The sequence below is a fragment of the Physeter macrocephalus genome, chromosome 6, assembly GCF_002837175.3.
Source record: "Physeter macrocephalus isolate SW-GA chromosome 6, ASM283717v5, whole genome shotgun sequence".
Classification (NCBI taxonomy): domain Eukaryota; kingdom Metazoa; phylum Chordata; class Mammalia; order Artiodactyla; family Physeteridae; genus Physeter; species Physeter macrocephalus.
Genome location: NC_041219.1, coordinates 1,385,117 through 1,407,169, shown reverse-complemented (window position 1 = coordinate 1,407,169; position 22,053 = coordinate 1,385,117). Strand labels below are relative to the sequence as shown.

At 42.8% G+C, this 22,053-nt stretch overlaps 1 long non-coding RNA gene across 1 annotated transcript; it reads left to right on the top strand.

The window, feature by feature from the left end:
* The first annotated feature begins 12,411 nt into the window (after nucleotides 1-12,411).
* Nucleotides 12,412-21,131, top strand: LOC129392169 (uncharacterized). Its single transcript, XR_008617528.1, has 3 exons — nucleotides 12,412-12,572; nucleotides 13,927-14,097; nucleotides 21,022-21,131. It is a non-coding gene; the product is annotated as an uncharacterized lncRNA (long non-coding RNA).
* Nucleotides 21,132-22,053: the final 922 nt, after the last annotated feature.

Below are 22,053 nucleotides of genomic sequence, written 5' to 3'. Positions count from 1 at the left end.
AATGGGCAATGTACCTGAATAGACATTTTTCCAAAGAAGATATTCAAACAACAAACAGGAACATGAAAAGATGCTAAGCATCACAAATCATCAGGGAAATGCAAATAAAACCATAATGAGATAACACCTCACACCTGTTAGGATGGCTATCATCAAAAAGACAAGAGATAACAAGCGTTAGCGAGGCTGTGGAGAAAAGGGAACGCTTGTGCACTGCTGGTGGGAAGGTAAATTGATGCTCCACCATAGAAATCAGTACGGAAGTTCTCAAATAATTAAAAATAGAACTACTATATGATCCAGCAATTCCACTTCTAGGTATATACCCAAAAGAAACGAAATCACTATTGCAAAGAGATATCTGCACCTCCATGGTCCCTGCAGCATTATTTATGACAGCCAAGACATGGAAACAATCTAAATGTCCATCAACAGTTGAATGGATAAAGAAAATGTGGCATATATATATATATATATATATATATATATATATATACACACACACACACACACAATGGAATATTATTCGGCCATAAAAATAGAAGGAAGTCCAGCCATTTGCAACAATTTGGATGGACCTTGAGGGCATTATGCTAAGTGAAATAAGTCAGAGAAAGACAAGCACTGTGTGATCTCACTTATATGTGGAATCTAAAACAACAGAACTCACAGAAACAGAGAACAGATTGGTGGTTGCCAGAGGTGGAGGGTTGGGGTGAGGGAAATGGCTGAAGGTGGTCAAAAGGTACAAACTGCCAGTTATAAGATAAGTAAGCTCTGGGAATGCAATGTACACCATGGTGACTGGAGTTAACACTACTGTGTTGTATAGCTGAAAGTTGCTAAGACAGTAGATATGAAATGCTCTCATCATAAGAAAAAACAACGTAACTCTGTGAGGTGATGGATGTTAACTGCAGTCATTTTGCAACATATACATACATCAAATCATCATGTTGTATCCCTTAAACTTATACAATGTTACATGTCAATTACATCTCAATAAAACTGGATGGGGGGCATAGGTCCCAGGATGGAGGTAGGGAGGGGGGCACGGACCATGTAGTGTAGGAGTCATGTGATCTGACACATTTTCATAGGATTTGCTCTGGTTGCTGTTCTGGAATACGCTGGAGGGAGTACAGGCAGAAGCCCATTGGCCATGAGGAAGCTAGTGCAGTGATCCAGGTAGGAGCTGATGGTGGCTTGAACCAGGGTGGTAGCAGGGGAGATGTGAGAATTAATCAGATCAGGACACCTCTTGAGGGGGAAACAGGAGAATTTGATGGTATGTTGGATGCAAAGATGTGAGAGGAGAGGAAGAGTCAAGGATAGCTCCACAGACTTTGGCTGAACAAACGGAAGAATTCAGTGGCCATTAACTGAAAGGGAAAAGTCACGGTAACTGTTATAATTAGCAAATATGCTATTCCTGTATGAGGGAAAATAATCAGTAGACTAATTCTAATTCACACAGTGTGGGTGACTACGTTTTTTCTTCCGTTTATTAACAAACATTTATTTTATCTACAAAGTGCTAGGCTTTGTGGTGGGTACTCAGAACCCTAAGATGTAGTAACTTGACCCAAGGGATTTAAAGAGACAGAATGAAACCTGAATGGGGCCTTGCAGAAATCAGAAGGAAACTGCCTTTTAGGAGATGTGCTTCGAGGCAAGGAATCCTGCTTTAATTTTCTAAAACTAATTAAGTAACCATTCTCTTACCAGCTGTGTGGTCTTGGGCACATTTAAATTTTCTGGACCATAGTTTTCTAATTAATCTAACAAGAATAATGGACACTCAGTAATTGTTGATTTCTTCTCTCCTAATACTTTAAATTGCAAATGGCCCCAAGTATAAAATTCAGGAGTATTCCTGCCTTGTCTATGAAGGAAATGACGGAAAATTCAGTTTGACTCCTCAGATACTCTATGTGGATGATTTGATACTTGCGTATTTCCCATTCTGAGATGGTAACTGAGTTCCTGCACCCCAGCTTGGTCCCTGGCCAGGGTACTGCTCAGGGATTGTGCATCAAGGCCACTGCAAAAGCAGACTCCCAACATTTAGGGCACTGAGGCCTGTGCCAGCCCTGGCTTTACACACTCACATGCAGAAAGAATATCTGCTGCCAGACCTCCTGTGTAAGATACGGCATAAGCTGAAGGAATGGTCCCCGTTGTGTAGGGCAGTGGGCATGTTCTTTCCTAAGTGCCAAGTCCTCATGGAAGCCTGAACTCAGGATGCGGGGTTAAGCCGGAGTCGCCTGATTACCTCCTTCGCTCCGCAACTGGGAAGGGCACCCAGGTCCTGAGTGTCCCCAGGGAACCAGTGTCTATTGTAGCTCACATGACAGCTGGGGAGTGGCACCCTCCACCTCCTGGCATACTCAGAGACTCACCTGATTGCTGGCTGGAGACCTTGGTGGTCCATTTAAATAACACACTCCTCCCAGGGCCTAATAAGTGGTTGTCTCTAGGGAGGGGGACTGGGAGAATAGGGGCAAGTGTGGGATTCTCTCCTCCATTTAAACAATATTGAGCATCTGCTATGTGCCTGTAGCTGTTTTAGGACCTGGAGACACTGTTGTGAACAAAAAAATGCAAAAATCTCCACCCTCATGGAGCTTATTTTCTATCGGGGGCACAGACAACAGATAACATACATTTTTAAATGTCATAAAACTTAGACAGTTATAAACACTGAGCGATAAATGTCTATCACACAATATTGCAATTGTCTGTTTACCCATCTGTCTCTTTCACTAGAATGCAAGCAACCTGAGGACAGGTATCAAGCTTGGTCCTGACTCAAGGCTTTTGCACTTACTGTTCCCTCAGCCAGAACACTTGTCCCCACTCTGCACTTAGCTCTTTCCCTCACTGCATCAAAGTCTCTGCTAAAATGGAACTTCCACAGAGAAGCCTTCTCTGACCAGTTTCTCTAAAGGCACCTTCCATCCCCGGTCGCTAGCCTCTTCCCCAGCCTTATTTTTCTTTATAGCACTTACCACTCCTCTACATTACAGCATATATGTATTTGCTTACTGTCTATCTCCCTAGTGGAAAGTCTGTTCCAAGAGGGAAGGGACTTTTTCTATCTGGCTTCTTCTGTACCCTGGCACCTACAGGGCAATTTGCCGACTGGCTGAATGAATGAGTGTTCTGCGTAACCCCGTGCCCAGCAGCGGACCCGTAAACGGTCCAGGGAGCACATGTGTACACTTGCACGTGCGCAAACAAAATGATGACCTGTGCGGGGCTACCACAGCATAGGCCTGAAACGATCATTCGAGAAGGATGAGGGGCAGTAGAAAGGGTCTGGACCGCAGGGGTGAGGGTTGCAAGCACAGAGCTTGGGGAGGTTTCTGCTCTGACCCCCACGTGGAAGGGCGAGAATGAGAGGACAGGACAGCCTGGGCCTGCAAGCCTTTCTTGTTTTGTTTCCTGTGCCAGGACTCAGGGAGTACCAAGTCGGGATGGAGAACCAGACTGGATAGGGTGTATGTGGGGATAAGACACTGGATCTGAAACAAGTTGAATGCCTGCAGGCAGGGAAGAAACAGAGCTCACCAAACAAACATTGCTCTGGGCCTCCAGATCTCCTCTGGTTCAAATCTTATGCTCACTCATATTCAGAACTCTGTCATTCACGATCCTCTTGCCTTTCCTGCTCCTGATCTGAACATGGGCTTCAGGGTCCCCTAAGAACTTCTCAGAGCAGAAACTCAGAGAGCAAGACTTGAGCTGGAACTCACTCTGTAGAGCAGGGCTCTCCAAAGACTTTGTAGGAAGAACTACCATGAATTTTCTTGATCCTTTTGAAAAATAACACAGGCCCATTTGTACATATTTTCAAAAAAGCACAGAACAGAATTTTTTTTTAATCATTCATAGTCCACCACCCAGGAATATTGCTGTTAACATTTTGGTGTATTTCCTTCAAGTCTTTGTTTTTAGACAATTGGGATCATATTGAATATGTAATTTTCAATTCTGCTCTTTCACTTAATATTCTTCCACAAGCTTCTTCTCACACCATTGGAAATTCTTTGAAATCTTCATGGGAGAATCTATCATATATTATCTCATCTTATTGTTGGATGTTCACTTTCCTCAAAGCTGAGTGGTCTTGGGTTCCGTGCTGACTGAGAGAAGGGTCTGGGTGGAATGGAAGGTGCCAGGGCTGGCAGCCCCACCATCCACCTGGGAAACCTGGGCCTGTGATGGTGACAGATCAGAGAAATGGAGACACCATCTTGGAATCTTACCATGTGGAGCTTCAAGATCTGCTAGTTGATCTTGATCTACTGTTTGAAGACCCCACTAACAGGAGCAAAGGAACCAAAAACAAAGAGTGGTGGAAGAAGTACTGTATGATGACAAAGGAAGACAGTGGAAGAGGAAGCCCTAATCCATTCATATCCTTAGATATGCCAATTCGGTTATGAGATTTTAACTCTACTAGTAGTTTGGTGCAGTACACCATCTTCAACTTTGGAGGCATTTTTTGCATTTATGAGAATAAATTTGGACTGTGTGTGTCTTGGGAACACTTGGGTGCCACAATGGACAACCACATGCAGCCATCCTAATGGTGGAATGGTTGGCCCAAGTGGCCTAAAGGTCTCTCCAGTCTCCATGGTTTGCTGGTCAACAGTAGTAATATCTCACACACCATTTACACAGTTTTGTTGTGTGGGTTTTTGCTGTTGTTTTGTTATGTATTAAAAGTTTGTTTTAGTTAAGCCTGCAGCTGTTTTTGCACAGCCTGTGAGCTAAGAATGATTTTTATATTTTTAAAGGGTTATTTTAAAAAGAAGACATATATATATCAAACCATCATGTTGCACACTTTAAATTTACAATTTTATATGTCAATTATACCTAAAAAAACTGAAAAAAATAAATAAATAGCATTGTTTTCAGCCAAAAAAGAAGAACACAAGACAGAGATCATATGTGTCCCACAAAGCCTAAAATATTTACTATCTGGGTCTTTACAGAAAACGTTTTCTGACCCTCAAGCTAGGGGGATAAACAAACTCCAAATTTCAGTGGCTTTGCACAATACAGGTTTTTTTCCTTGCTATGTAATAGTCCAATGCAGGTGTTCTTGGTTGACCTGAACACATAGTGATTCGGGGATCCAGGCTTCTTTTGGCTCCACCAGCCCCTAAACCTCAGTGTACTCTGCATCCAGTGGAATCCTGGAGACAAGTACATTGGAAAATGTACATCTCTTCTTAAAACCCCAGCCTGGAAGTGATACACACCAGCTCTCACTTTTATTGGCAAGAAGCCGTCACACATGAGGCAAAGGGCCTGGGAAAGATAGCCTCTGTCTGGGCACCACCTCTCTGAACATTCCCCCTTTCACACCACATGGCAGAGCACAGGTCTCCCCGGTAAAGGGGAAAGAACATATGTTTGGTGAACAAATAGATTTCTCCACCAAGGTTCAATTATATATACACATAGGCTTTGTTAATTTTTAAAATAACGATGCAGTAATAATTTCAATGGATATTCCATTTTTTACCTGCAAGGAGTCTGCCCACAAGGAGTTTATCAGCAACGAATTGCTCTTGTGAGGCCAGGAAGGGGGCTGTAACTTATTGCAATTCCGAGGAAATCAGACAAGTGTTAACTGTGTCAACACTGAAAAAAATCACAGAGCCAGACGATGCCTCAACAATCTCTCCGATCTTCCTGCTGCTCCAAATAAGGTCACGCCTATAGTTCTCACTCATGAAAGTCCCCTGGCCTTTCTAAATTATGAGAGTAGAAAATGAAAAAGAGAACTCCCCAAATTGTTTGGTGCAACTCTACTACTACTGCAGCTCTGCACAGCTCTTCTCTTACACAAATTACAATTATCCAAAGTGTTTGACTAATGCTTGGGTAAAACCACAATGCCCGGCTTACTTCATGTCTTTTAGACTAAACAAGGTATGCTGTTCCAGAAGCATATGATAACTGGAAAAACCTTTTACTCCCCAACAGCTATAGATCATGATACCTTCATACCTTGTGCAAATCTTCTTTCGCTATGTGTAATTGTGACTTAAACAGCTCCTTCCATGATAGGAGGGGATCACAAAAGGAAAGTCCCCTCTTTCCTTGATGATGAAGTAGAACTGCATAAGGGATCTTGAAAATCTATTCAGTGTGCTGTCAATGTAAGGAGGTAGTATTGGGATTTTTTAAGTACGGGAGTTATGCGTTAGACGTTTTCAGGTTGAAAAGATCAGATGCATTTGCATGTGACCTCAGGTGATTGCATTTTTTTTGTTTGTTTGTTTGTTTGTTTTTGCGGTATGCGGGCCTCTCACTGTTGTGGCCTCTCCCGCTGAGGAGCACAGGCTCCGGAGGCGCAGGCTCAGCGGCCATGGCCCAAGGGCCCAGCCGCTCCGCGGCATGTGGGATCCTCCCGGACCGGGGCACGAACCCGTGTCCCCTACATCGGCAGGCGGGCTCCCAACAATTGCGCCACCAGGGAAGCCCCAGGTGATTGCATTTTATGATAAAGATACAGGGGAGTGAACAAGCCTAGGAAACTATTACTACCCTGAGTACTGTACAGTGACAGTCAATTCTTGTCTTGCAGGGCTTGAATTCAAAACACTCAGAGGCAGCAGTCTAATTGGTAATGAGAGAGGAAAAAAGGAAACCAAGTCACAAGGAGAGCAGACAGAGTATAGAGCAGGAGGCATTATGTTAGAGAATTTTAAGCCTGAGGGCCTGTGTTCTAGAACCATTGCCAGGTCTGTTTCTGGAGCTGCTATAGTGTCTTGAGGGATTGAACAACACTGCACAGAAGACGGAAAACTATTCATGAATAACGGTGTTTTACAAATGGAAGGGTTTTCTTCTTATATTAATATGTTAATTTGAACCCTGTTATAATGTCCCCCTACTACTATTTTATTACAATTGCTGTGATATTCACTTCTACTCAGCTAGCATTTTAATATGGTAAAGTCTTTAAAAGATACTGATTTTTAAATTTTGTAATTGTGAAACAAATTACATGTCATGGGGGAAAATTAAAATTCTAGACAAGGTTATAAAGAGGAAAACAAAACTCTACAGACCCACCCACTACCCTACCGCCCCCCATTTTTGTTCCCCAGAGGCAATCACTGCCATCAACTTCTTGGGAAGCCTGTCAGAAATGTCATCTGTGTACTGATGTTCATTTTAACTTAATTTCCCCAAGATAAAACTATGGTTTTGTCAGTCCCAGGATGTCCTAGTGACCTTCTGCCTTCACCATGCTTTTAGCCAATAGGCATAATCTGAAGGCACCAAGTCTCCCAGAACAGCATCTGTCACCATGTTGGCCTTAGGTAAAATTGTAATGTGAACCAGCTGTCTTGGAAACTCTTCTTCATTCCTCTCTCCCCTCTGAATGTCCCATCATTTCTCAGGACAACCTGTGCCCTTGTGCGGCCCGTGACCATGCCTCACCCAGACCTCTCCTGCTCAAGTAATGACTCATGCTTAAAAAACTATCCTGTACTCTATACCCCATCAAATCTTTCAGTGAGATTTATCAGTGAATACTAGATTGTATTAATTCTAAAGGATCTTTTTGTTTTAGAAAAAAATAACATAATTGACTCAGAAGAAGAAATCTGTAACAGTGGAATTTACCATTAATAGCCCTCAAATATTTGTTGAATGGCTTCAAGGTGCCAGGTATGGAGCTAAGGGGTAGAAACTTGTAGATTGGAGGGAACCAATATCTACTATGAACAGATTCCTGGGCTTATTTCAGAAGGGCATAGCATGACTAAAATGATTGCTGAGGAGTGTGGGAAAGAGAAGACAATCCAAAATAATAGTAACAGGCTCATGAGTCAAAACTCATGGCTTCTCTTTGTTTTTAGTTCCTATCTTGTGGAAGATTGTGCTGTTTTCACTCCGTCACAGAACAGATGGAACCATGATTTATGACTCACAGTTTATGAAGCTAATTTAATATTCTACCACACTTCATGCTCTATCACGTTTCCCACATTTGCAGTATTTTTTCTTCTGAGACATTTGTCACAAAAGGAACACTGGGATGTTGGGAGGGGAGAAGAGGGAGGCACCATAAAATAGGGGAACTAGTGACATTGTAGGGGGCATTCATGCATCCAACAAATGTTTAGTGAGCCCTTTCATAGGCCAGGCACTGCTCCAGGGACTAAAAATCCTATCAATGAGTCAGAAAGGTCTTTGTTCTGTGAAGGAGAAAAATAATGAACAAGTAAATAAGTTAACAAATAGCAGGGTCATCTCACAGAAATGCTTTGAAGAAAATAAAATAGGGTAATGTTATAAAGAGTGACTGAAGTTGGACAACATTAAATAGGGTGGTCAAGGAACATCTGTCACAGGAGGTGCCATTAGGAGATGCCTAAATGACAAGAAGGAATTAGTTCTTCAGAAATCACAAGAAGTGTATTCCAAGAAGAAGAAACAGAAAACACATAGGCTGCGAAGAAGTTTGGAGTGCACAAGATACAGAAACGAGGCCAGTGTGGTTACATTCACCAACCTATCCATAGCTCCCTCCTGCCCCTACTCTCCATCCAGCCATTGATGTGGATGCCATGGGGGCCATGGGCCAGGATGGTGGCTTTATGTTGTTTTGTACATCAAATAAAATACTTCCTGGCTCTAATTAGAAGATTTAGTGTAGCTCTGGTGGAATTCTATTTCCCACTTCACATGACGGTTCACAAGAAGTCAACTAGCAGTGTGATTCCAATAGAATGCCAACCTTGCAGCCTGGGGAAAGAATCCAAACATGAATGGCAGAAGATCTGCGGTGGGTGATGGTGTTGATTTTCCTCTGATTAAACTTGTTTGTAGGGAAAAGTCAAAATTGTTTTCTAGGTAAATCTGATGAAATAATCACAGCAAAGGTGATTATGTTCATGGCAACACACTTTGTAAACTTTTATTCCAGTGTCTGTATGAAGCAATAAATTATATGGGTCATAGTGAATGATCTTCATCAATACTCTCCACAATTCCTTTATCTACAATTGTGAGAATGTTTTAAATCTTTGAAAATTGAATATTTTTCATAATTCACTTCGCAGCAATGCCTGCCTGACCTGAAATGATGTGAGGTTACTTACAATCTTTATCACAATCAGTGTCAATATTCATATATTTCCACCTAGAGGCAAAAATATTTAAATGCTTTATTAAAAGATATAGCCCCAGTACCTGCTGGGGGTATTTATATTATAAATCTACCATTTTACTTATATAAAGTCTGAAAAATTATGAATTCTGGAAAGTACTGACACAAGGTTTACAAGAGCAAACTTGCACTCATGAATCTCCGACTATTTTTATAATTTTAGTCTTAATACAAACACCCTGAAAAGGTCTGCTAGTATGTTAATGAGTAAATGGTGAAGAGAAAAAAATGCCTGGCTGTCCAGTAGCTGTACAAGAAAGAACCACAAGAAGGTATAGAATATTCATGACAACATACTGTGAACTTTTATCCCCAGGGTCTGTGTGAAGCCAAGCTATTTGTGTTCTAGGTGTGTCCTAGTAACCGTTGTATCCCCACCACATAGCATAGTAACTGGCACGTAGTAGACACTCGGTAAATATTTATTAAATAGCTACTCTGCTCTTAATACTTGGCCTCACTGCTACCCAACATGCTTGCTATCTCAAATGAAAACTACACATCAAATCGTGATGCTGTTTCTTCTGAGTTCTCTGCCAAGCCAAGGTCGGGATGCCCGTCAAACAGATGTCTGCCATTCCGGAGACTCGCATGACTCTCTGATGGCAAGAAGAAGCAGTTTACTGCCAAAGCCCAATTTATATTTTGGGGGAATCTGCTAGTTCCTTTTTTTAATTAAAAAAAAAATGCTCAATTTAAAAGAGCCCCGTGACTCTCTGATCCAAAGAAACACTTTGAATCATTAACAATCTCCACCAGCAACTTTAATGAATCCGAATCTGTTTTCAAACTCTTTCTACTCAGATCTTAACCCTTTTCCCCCAGCCTCCCACAGCCTCCACCAAGACTTTTATCAGTACGTATCAATCAAGAGTATCCATTCCAGGTGGCGCAGTGGTTAAGAGTCCACCTGCCATTGCAGGTGAGACGGGTTTAAGCCCTGGTCTGGGAAGATCCCACATACCATGGAGCAACTAAGCCCATGCGCCGCAACTACCGAGCCTGCGCTCTAGAGCCTGTGAGCCACAACTCCTGAGCCTGCGAGCCACAACTCCGGAAGCCCACATGCCTAGAGCCCATGCTCTGCAACAAGAGAAGCCACCGCAATGAGAAGCCCACGCGCCGCAATGAAGAGTAGCCCCTGCTCGCCGCAACTAGAGAAAGCCCGTGCAGCAACGAAGAACCAAAGCAGCCAAAAATAAATAAAATTAATTAATTTTTAAAAAAAGAGTATTCATTCCATTATCATGCTTGTTCTTCTATTGACTCAGCCAAATGAGGGTCAGCAGAACCCACAGTCTTCCCAGCTGCCGTGGCTGCAGTTGCTTCCCCTCCTGCCCCAGTCCCCAGCAGGCTGTCCTTTACTTCTTAGAGCTGAGGAACCGCGAGCTCTGCCACTGGTAAAACAAGTATAGGATCTCTCTTCATAAGGCAAGATAAAGAAGATGTTATACGCTGGCATGCCAGGGGAGCTGGACAGGCCACCCTGCTTCCTGAAGCTACAGCCTATGTGAGAAGCAGCTGGAATGGGAGCCTAGACTGGACACTGGGACTGAAAGATGAGAGGCAGCAATATGGTGGAAGGCCATGCCATGTGCAGGAATGAATAAACATAAGGAAAAGAGACCACTGAGAAGGATGCTGAATTATACCTTTGGTCCCAGACTGCTCCCAGAAATCCCAGGCCTATTTGCAAGTCTGGTGTATCCCAACAGGACACATCATCAACCAATGGGTCCAGAATCTGGAACAGAGGGATGTGATGGTTAAAATGCAAAAAAAAAAAAAATCCACCATCAACAATGAACACACACACACAGCACAAGACCTCATCATTTCCATCATTTTACCATCAACCAAATAATACCAGTTTGGGCAATCCTTGGCTTGCTTTTATTTTCCAGCAATATCCCAACAACTTGGGCCACTTTAAAACAACCACCTGCACTTGACTGAGACTTAGTAACAATACTGAGGTCACTATGGCCTCAGCTCTAGGCAGAGAAATGATCAACTCCAGGGAGGGTCCCTGCCACCACCCAAGTGCCTCACCAGAAGGAGACCTGAATAGAGAGAGAGAAGACTGCATTTCCCTCTAATCTAAAAACTCAGACTTAAGATAAAGACCATGCTCTGTTCTGGACCTGGACATGTCGATGTCTTAATCCATCCTGCAGAACAAGCAAGCCCCTCCCTTCTATTCAGGAATTCGAAGACTAAAGGGTTCTTGGGTCTCCACCTATTGCATTTGGAATTATAAGGGGAGAGGGACCACCTCCTGGCATTCCTGGAAAATCTGCTCAGCCAATCTTCACAGCTCCATTTAAACCCTCCTGTGTCCTGGACGAAGGGCAGTGAAACCACTCTCCAGGGCTTGTGCACCAGAGACAAAGGCCAGCTAAGATGAGCATCTGCTTTCACTGTTTCTGCTGCTTTGGGGGCAGGCGATTGGATGGTCTCAAGAGATGCTTTCCCTGCCTAGAATTCCAAAGAAGACAGGACTAAATTAGGACTTGGCTTCTTTGTTAGACACTTAGCCAATTGGTCACTGCCTTGGTGCCTCAGCCCATACCCAAGACCCAACTGCAGCCAGCAGTGACCAGTGAGCGCCCTGAGTTGCCAGGGTGGAAAGGAATGTGTGGAGAAAACCACGCAACACACTCTCACTACTAGGGGAAAATGTGCTCCCCAGAAAATCAGTGGAGAGCAGCATTTTGGTAGAATTTTTTTTTCTGAAAAATTATTCATTCAACAAGTGTTTTCTCACACACTATGCTGGGCCATAGAGATGGAGTGTTGAACTTACAATGGCTGCTGCCTTCACCTAAGCTTACTATTTAAGCACAGGTTTGAGATCCAACTGATCTGACTTCTAATCCAGTTGCTTAGCTTTTCAGGGCCTCCTCAGGACAATAAAATTACCACAAAGGGTTATAATGAGGGTTAAATGAGATCATCCATGTGAAGTATTTGGCCCGCTGCCTAGCTCTGAGTAAATGGTAGCTATCAGTGATTATTATTCCATAAAGGCCTCAACCAGCCAGCCTCTAGGTCATAGGAGGCACGCTGGAAACTGAGCAACAGAGGCCAGAATGCCCTCATCTGTGTATAAAGGGCCTTGAGCTGATAACCAGACCCACCATGAGAAAGGACTACATCTGGTTCCAGACAGCACAGCCCCAGAGCTCTCAGCGGAAGCTCAGCAGCCACAGTACAAACCGGGGAAGAACCCAGCCACCACCATTGTTGGCAGACCATTGCTCCAAGCAGCAGTAAAGGTTCCCAGAGGCCTTTTGTCAATTGTCCCCTGAACAGAACATAAACATCTCCACGGCTGCCATTCAGTGGACATCCTGTTTACATGGTGAGTGGGGATCTTGGTTGTGTTCCCTCTTCTCTTTTTAAAGACTCTAATTATGTTTACCCAAGGCCAGCAGTAGGTGCCAGGAGGGCTGTGAGTTTATTTCCCTGGCTAACACAGCAGACGGCTGGCGGCAGCCCCACTGACCCCTGCATCCCAGGCCGGGAGCCAGCCCTACGCACACACCACACTCTCCCTACAAAGACAGCTATTCTCAATGAGCTGTTTTCTTTCCGTGCACACTGGGATGCTCTGGATTATGGTCTAGCAAATGCGAAACTATGTTGGCTCTATGCACTTACCAGATAACTGGATAATGAAGGGAGGGAAGGAAAGTGTACAGAGCTCTGAAGAAGGCCGCCTGTGTTCCATGCAGTGCACTGCATGCATTTCACATACATTGCTTTGGTTGACCCTGTACATTCCAAAGAGCTATATATCTTTACCTGATTTTTACAGATGAGGAAATTAAAGCACAGATTAAGTCACTTGCAAGAGGTCACTCTGCTAGTAATGGTAGAACTGGAATTTAAACCAGATCCATCAAGCTCTCTGCTTCATGTTCTTTCTACTCCAGGAAAAAACATGAATTTTAGAATACTTAGAGTCTTTTACAGAAGCCTAAACAAGTTGTTTTGACCCAGCAATTCCTAGGCTTTTTCATCCTTTTCCCTCCCACTGTAACCAAGGTAACATATTTTCAGACATTGATCAAATGCATTTTAAATAGAGTTGCATGTTTACTACAGCGGTGTAAGTTGCTTACAGAACAACCTTCCTGCTAACTACTATAAACACTGGACAAAATATAAAAAATAACTCCTGAGGATTTCGGAAAGTAAACAACAGCGAACAGTTTGTGGAGGGAGATGGAATTTGAAATTTGGAGAAGTGATCGGCATGGAAGTCAGTTTCTTAGTTTTTGTTCAGTTGGTTTGGTTAATCAAATAGAACCCAGAGAAGAGGCCAGAGAGAAATGGCAGAGGTATGAGTAAATGTTTAACTCTGCTTATGACACATTTTCTCGTAAGAATTCCTATGGTCCCTCTCAACTCGGGTACATCCTACTCCCTATTGAGAGAGAGTACTCTATTTCTCTAACTTCCTCTTGGAGTATTTTAGGCAGCCTTTCAGACAGCCTCCAGTGATCCCTGCCTCCTGGTACCCACCTCTTATGTAACCTCCCCACCCCCTTGAGTATGGGCTAGATGTGGTGACTCACTTCTAACGAACAGAATAGAAAGAAGTGACAGGATGTCACTTCCAAGATTAGGTTATAAAAGATCACAGCTTCTGTTGTGGCCTCTCTCTCTCTCTCTCTCTCTCTCTCTTTCATCCCTCACTCTGGGGGAAACAGACTACCGCATTGGGAACAGCCTTGTGGAGCCCATAGGTTATGGGACTGATGTCTCTGGCCAGTGAAAACCTGAGGCCTGCCAACAGCCATGTGAGTGAGCTTGAAAGTGAATCCTACCTTGAGATGACTCCAGCCCTGGCCGGTACCTCGATTGTAGCCTTATAAGAGATGGTAAGTCAGAGGCACCCAGCTAAGCCACACCACTCAGATTCCCAATCCACAGGAGCTGTGAGATAATAAACGCTTGTTGTTTTAAACTGCTGAATATGGGGGTAATTTGTTACCCAGCAGTGGATAACCAATACACAGGGTAAAGACAGATTCTAAGGGGAAAGGGGAGATGGTGTGGAAGAGGAGCACAGTGCACAGGTCACCAAGGCAGCCTCCTGACACTGCCGTCTAGTCCCTGTGGACCCTGGTGGACTGACTGCACCTCATGTACAGCTTTAGAAATCTATCAAATAAAGATTTAAAAGGCATCTGCATTAGTGTCCTGTGACTACTGTAACATATTATCTCCAACATGGTAGGTTAAAACAACATAAATTTATCCTCTCACAGCCCTAGAGGTGCAGAAGTCCAAGGTCAAGGTATCAGCAGGCTCACACTCCCTCTGGATGCCCCAAGGAAGATTCCATTCCTTACCTCTTTCAGCTTCTGGAGGCTCCAGATGTCCTTGGCTGGGACTGCATCACTCCAGTCTCTGCTTGTCTTCACCTGGCTGCCTTCTCTTCTCTGTTTCCACTCTGTGTGTCTCTTTTAAGAACATTTGTCATTGGCTTTAGGGCCCATCCAGATAATCCAGGATGATCTCATCTTGGGATCTTCACTTAATTACTTTTGCATAGACCCTTTTTCCAAAACAAACAAACAAAATCACATTCACAAATTCCAGGATGTGAGCATATCTTTTGCAGGGGCTACCATTCAACCCACTATGGTATCCTTAAATGCTATGTGGAGGTTTGGGGTATATATGTTATTTTTCATAAGTAATATTTTCCTATACATCTTATTCTATATCTTACTATTTTCACTTAACACTATGTTTTTGTGTTTTCATAATGCCCTTAGGTACCTAGTTTATATTCCATAGAAAGCTTCCCCATGTTTTACTTATTCATTCTCCTGGTGATAGGTATCTAAGTTCTTAGCCTCCACCTGTCTGCTACCACACACATGCAGCAGTGGACATCATTGTTCATGTCCTCTTATGATGCAACTGTTTCTCTGGCCTATAATCCCAGGAGTGGTTTGGCTAGATCCTCAGTGTCTGTAAGTATTGCCAGACAGTGGCTGTACCAGTTACTCTCACATGCATGAGGTTTCCTTTCTTATCAAATTCTTGCCTATATTTCAAGTCATTCAATTTTATAATATTTGCCACTCTGATGTCTATAAAGTGTTATCTCACTATTGCTTTAGTTATGTTTTATACAATGACTAGTGAGATAGAACACTATCAGTCTCTTACATTTCTCAGTATCTATATCTTTACCAGACAGATGCTTTAGCACACTCTCACCTCCCTGCCAATGAAATGGTATTGTTCATTTTTGTTCTAGATTATAATGGACATGACCTTCTTGCCTTCTCTCTTTGTTCCCCTTATTTAGACAGGAATTAACCTTTCTAGTTTATTTACATGCCCTTAGCTCCCAGGCCAGATATTTGTCTTTAGCTCCTAGTCTCACACTTACGCTTCTATATTCTTTTCTGGAAGAAGGACAAGCAAAAGGCTCTACATTTCCCAGACTTCCTTGCTGGCCAAATCCTAGTTAGGTTCTGCCAATGGGAGGCACCTGCACCTGATCAGCAGGTAGAAAGATGATCAGAGCCATTCTGTTTCTGATAGCACCTCAGCTTCAACAGTGGTGGTTCCTGCCCAGTGTCAGCCCCATGCTTCCAGGAGCACTGGCAGTGCAGCTCCAGGAGCAGCCAGAGCGAGTGTGGGCTCAGAGGCTCCAGCCCATGTGCAATAGCAGCTCCTTGAGCTCTGAGTAGACCACCCTTTCCCTTTTGCTCCTCTGAGTCTTTCAACATCTTTGTAATCAACTCCCCGCATTAAATCCCTCTCAGCTTGAAACATCTGAAATGATTTGTTCCCTGACGGACCGATACACTTCCCATACTCTTAGCATCTTGCTGGAATGGTTTTTCATCTTCCAGTAGCATTTCGAAGCCTGTCTTTATGAGGTAAACATTCTCAGACTCTGTATAGCTAAGACTATCTTCATGTCACCCTTTGCATTTCAATGATAATTTAGCTGGGTATAAAACCTCAGGAACAATGTACTAGCGCTTTGAGACTATTACTCCACTGTCTCCTTGCATCGAGTGTTGCTGTTGAGAAGTGTGATGGCAGTTTATTCTTGTTCCTTTCGAGGTCATCTGCTCTTTCTCTCAAGAATCTTCTAGAATTTCTTCTTTGTCTTCTAAGTTCTTAAATGTCTTTATAATGTGGCTTGTGTTGATTTTCCCTTATCTCTATTGTACGATTTTTCCTTCTCTCTACTTAAAACCCTTTCAATCTAAAGTCTTTTATCCATATTTCTATATAGATAGTTATTAATTCTTGAAATATTTCTTCACTACTTTGTCTTTCTTTCCCATTCTAGGATCCCTATCATATTGGCACTTCTCTTTTTCTCTTAACTTTTCTTTTATCCAATCTTTCTCCTTATTGTCTGTTTCTGATGCCTAAGGGCTTGGTCTTCCAGCTCATTGATTAGTTCATCCAAGGTTTTCATTCTATTATTCAGTCCCTCTGAGTTCTTCATCTATTGTCTTCATCTTACCCAGTATCTCTGGTAGGATCTTCTTTAGGACTGCTCATTTCTTTTTTCCATTTCTGATATTTTTTCCTTTGAGGATATTTATTATGTGTATTTTATATTCTTGTGCTCTGACCCATTAATTCTAACTTCCTTCGTTATAAGTTGTTCAACTTGTTATCTTTCTTTTACAGCAGCCAAGCTCCTCCAATCTCTCCTTATTTTCCCCCAATGAATTTGGCATATCAGCTCTCTTGGCTAGCAATGTGGCACCAGATGGAGGGGCTAATCAAAGTCATCCAGGTCTTATACTGATTCTTTCCTGAGAGTTTAGAAAGGGGCAGAGAGGAGTGAGACCACTTCTGCTTGGCTATTTCAAACTCCACCACCACTACCACACACACCTACATGCATCCTCAGCCAGGAGGTCCTGCCCTCCAAGAACCTCCTTCTCCTTCCACTTAGGGTACTGCAGTACTTGGAGAGCTGCACCCCTCACTTGAAATCACCTAGCCCAACTGGTAGCGGCAGTGGGACAAAGGAAGAGGGAATTCTCAGGAGCCAGATTTCCCACCCACCATTGGTATCTGTAGCTGGGCTTTAGGTTTCCCATAGCCTCAAGCTAAGGAAAAGTTATTGTCACTTTGTTCCTGCCCCCACAGTGTCTCCAGGGCAGGCCAGCTTCCAATTTATTTACCTTTCGATTTATCCCAAAATGCCACTTTCATGATGTCGTTTCCATGCTCAAATACCTTCAATGACTCTCCATTATCCATTGGATTTTTTTTTAAGTCCACATAAAAAGCCTTCTCTAATCTGCCCTTTTTTTCTCAATACTTTCCTCAATTTGGCATCCTCAGATTTACTTTGCTGTCCCATCTTTAATCCTAGGTAACCATCACAGCATAATTTCTTATTCCTAGCAGAGGCAGAAAAATATACCTCTTAATTGATTGTGCTAGCCCATACGCTAATGGCAGTAAGAAGTAGCAAAATCATTGTTCTTGGTTTAGAAAAAGAAAAAAGTTTCTTGTCATGTGCAAAGAGAGGACACAATCTACCATCACCAGGACATGTTAAGGATTTTCACAATGTTGGAGAAAGGTTTGCAATAAAGTGAGCCAAATTCATTTATTTGATCTCTCTTCTGATCAAAGTTTCATGTTTTCAAGATCTCTTAGCAGTGTGCAGCTAGGTAACAGACTTATGGAAATTGACCTCGTGATATTGATCTCATTAGCAATATTTTAACAAACAGGAGCTAACTTGTGAGAAGAGCAAAGGCACCAAAAGATGATGTAACCCATCTAAGGGCTCCGATCGAATAGCTTAGCTTATTCACCTCAGGACCAATGCAGCAGTTCACAGTTACGATCCCCTATCCTCAGCCATAAAAATGTGTCCATTCAGTGGGAAGTAAAATGGGTCTTTAAATAAAGACTGAAGATAAACTTGTGCATCACAAACAAAATACATGCCTGCTTCCAAAAGGAGAAGTAGTCAAAACCCTCCAGGCAGTTGGACTAGATTTCTTTTGATGTTCCCACAACTTGCCTTGGTAACTCAAGTCATTTCTATGTCAGCTTGCCCAAATGGCCTGGAGAACATAAGAGTTGCCAACCAGGACTCTGACTTTTTAAAGGTCTGTCTGTGTCTGTAAAATAATGGTACTTATGTGTACTTAGGAGGAAATACCAAACTAACAAGGAAGACCACAAATCCACAAAATTTTAATTTCTACCCTTGGTAGAAGTTAACCTCCACATTCATGTTTTGGTATTATGGATTTTCGTGACGACTTTAAAGCTTGCCATGGTATTTATGTTAATTTCATTACAAACCGCATCTTCATCTTTTCATTTCTTTCCTATTTATAATTGTACAACTGTAATTAAAAGGTATTACTACTACACGCTATCCTAGCTAAAAACTTGGCCTGCCAAACTGACAGCATTTAAGACATTTCTCTGGCTTCATTTCTTTTCTCCATCTTGGAAGAAGGGTGGGGAGAAAAGAGAGGCAGTGGAGACTTTGGTCATTATAACCTCAAATCCTTTCATCAACTCCTCTTTGTTCCTTAAAAAAAAAATTAAGATTTTTTTCAAAACAGTCCCCCCACCAAATGAAATGTTTTGATATAATAGTTTCCATTTCAGCTTCTCACCACATCTGAAGTGACATTCATTCAGCCTCTCTAAGAGCATGCAAAGGACTTCAAGGATTGTTGAGACTTAAAATGAATTCTGTCTTCCAGTGGGGGTGCCAGCAGCCTCTGCCCCCATTGCTCAAAGGGTCCTGGAAGCCAAACACCACGGTTGAGATGCCTCTTATCTTTCCCATTCAGCACAGAACAGGTACTTCTGCCTAAATACCTTTCCTTGTTCCAACGAGGTATCCCTCACAAGTCCAGGAAAATAATTTAGCAGAAGGAAACTGAGCAGAAATCTAAGGTGAAGCCTCAGCTGAAAAAAAGGTGGAGCAAGCTGATAATTAACGACATTCTTAGTATCTTCAAAGAAGGTTGAAGCTGGAGAGCCAAACAGAGTCATTGCCCTCAAGGCAATGAGTTCACCAACTAGCTGGAAGAAGGATGCACATCTGCTGGGTTTTTGTCAGCCGACTATCCATCTTTCCATTAGAGAACTGATGCTCTCCCAGCCAGGTCACCCTGATAGGACTATTAATCACTGTATGCCACCTACTTGCAGGCCAAACACACAGAACCAGGTCAACAAAATCACTTAGGGTAAAAAGTCTCAGAGCAATCTGTCACTGTTTTTATCATTAGTGCTATAAATGTGGCCTCACATTGGGCCCATAGTATCAGACTCCCCCTTCTCTCATGAAAGACTCTTCTTGGGACCCTTTGGGATCTTTTCTTGGTGATGGACCTTCACTGGAACCATCTCAATCCACTGGAAGTTTGAATCTCAAAAAAGTAGGGGGTCAAATTCTTGATCGCATCTCTCCTGAAAAGATCCTGGGTTCCTCTCCACACTTGTCCTCTGTCAAACCACAAGGAAAGGTCCCCATCCCTGAAGCTCTTCCTCTGGAGGAAGGGGTTACAATCCATCTTAGATGTAGAGTGACTCCTCACAAAGGTAACAAAATTTGCTCCAAAACGACTTACTGTCTGGTCCTCAACCAGTGCTTCACTACCTTAGCTCCACATTGGCATCACTTGAGTGGTTCTTAGAACCTCTTGTTGCCCAGGCCACACCCACAACCAACTGGGGATGAGACCCAGGCATGAGGGTTTGTTAAAGCTCCCAAATGATCCCAGTGTGCAGCTGTATTGTACATAAGAGGCTCCTGGCTACTTGAAATAGCCAAGCTCTCTCTTTCTCTTTCATTTAACTGATGTTCCCCACTACACAATAAGAATATTAACACACTGTCATATTTACTGCATATACTCATCTCAGTTTGCTGTTTGTCTTTATGATTTTGCCAGATACACACACACATACACACACAGAGGTGTATACGTAGATATAACATGCGCACACACACATATATATACACATGTGTATATATACATGTGTATATAATATATATACATATGTGTATATATGTGTTATATATCCCACAAATACATATGTTTAATAGTGTCAGGGAGTGAGCAGAATTGCAAGGTGACAGAGCTAATAGCAGCAGGTGCATTATGACAGTGATACTATGCCTCTTAAATAGAGTGTGAGTTCATTCACAGAAGTCCTGGTTTATTTAGTGTTAACTCTGTGCCATACACTATACCAAGTCCTGGGAACTCAGTAGTTACTAAAATCGCACCCAATTCCTGCATTGATGGAGCTTAGAGGAAGACAGTAGACCCTAACCAAACAATCACATGGATGAATACTATGTACACTCCAGGCCTGTGCTCTGGAGGAAAGGAACATGAACTTTAAAAGGATGCAACTTTAAAAGGCACCTAGCAACTTGCGGGGTGGACCAGACCTCTCTGAGATTGTTCCAAGGACATCCCTTACTCACATGTCCTTTATTAAGAATGTTCGCTTCTCTACAGCAAAGCAATTTAGAGTTGTCCATCACATGAAACGAGGCTTTTTTTCCCAGAGAAACTCTAAGCTCCAAGATAGACTTCTGGAATACCATGTTTTTGGCACAGCTCTTAACACTATGCATTATACTGGGACAGGCCTAATCACCAGCAAGCCTTAGAGATGCATTCCATATCGGTCCCTAAGGAACTTATCTGTGGTTTAGTCAACCACAGAGCCATCCAGTTTGTAAATTGTCCACAGAGAGCTGTAGAGAAAAATCTCCCCATCCTGATAATCTTTTCTTTGTTCCCCAGAATTCCACGATTAGAAACAAACAAAAACAGGGACTTCCCTGGTGGTGCAGTGGTTAAGAATCTGCCTGCCAATGCAGGGGACACGGGTTTGAGCCCTGGTCGGGAAGATCCCACATGCCACGGAGCAGCTAAGCCTGTGAGCCACAACTACTGAGCCCGCGTGCCACAACTACTGAAGCCCACACACCTAGAGCCCGTGCTCCGCAACAAGAGAAGCCACCGCAATGAGAAGCCCGCGCACCGCAACGAAGAGTAGCCTCCGCTTGCAGCAGCTAGGAAAAGCCTGTGCGCAGCAACAAACACCCAACACAGCCAAAAAAAAAAAACAAATAAATAAATAAAATTAAAAACAAAAACAAAGAAAACCTATATACACTAGAGAGAATTGGTGATTTTTAAAGAAAGTTGTCAAACCGAGGTGTACTCTGAGTCAGATCCTCATTCAATTTCACATTCATTTATCACCTACTGCCGACCAAGCCCTGCTCTGTGCTGAGAATATCTGTAGATGTAAAGCCTTTCAAGATTTATGCTGTTCCTTCCTATAGGAGGGCGCATTTTTACTTTTAATGCCTACCCCCCTCACTCCAGGAGTCACACAGGGACTAGCATTAAGAGTAGGCATTTTTCATGTTGAATAAATGAGAGCCATCAGGATACCTGGCTACGCAGATGTCCTCTGATGGGGTTAGGATCAGGATGAGGTTGCTTTAGGGCTCATGCCCTTGGGATTCCTTGGTGGGGATGGGAGTGGGGTGGTATGTGTGTGTACCCACTCCTTTTCACTCCATAGGAATTTTTAAGTCTCCAAGCCAACAAATTTTTCCCCAGGGAACAAACACTGAAATCTCTTGGTCTAGTCATAGGGTGGGGCTTTGGAAAAATTAGAGAGAGAACTCAGAGCTCCTAATTGTTCTTAGTAATTCTCAGTGGTCTCTGTACTCTGCCCTCAAAGATCTTCTTTGAGGAGTTATGATTTTATAATCTGACCATGAAAGGTTGTAAATGAGATTGTGTCATGATGCTACATAT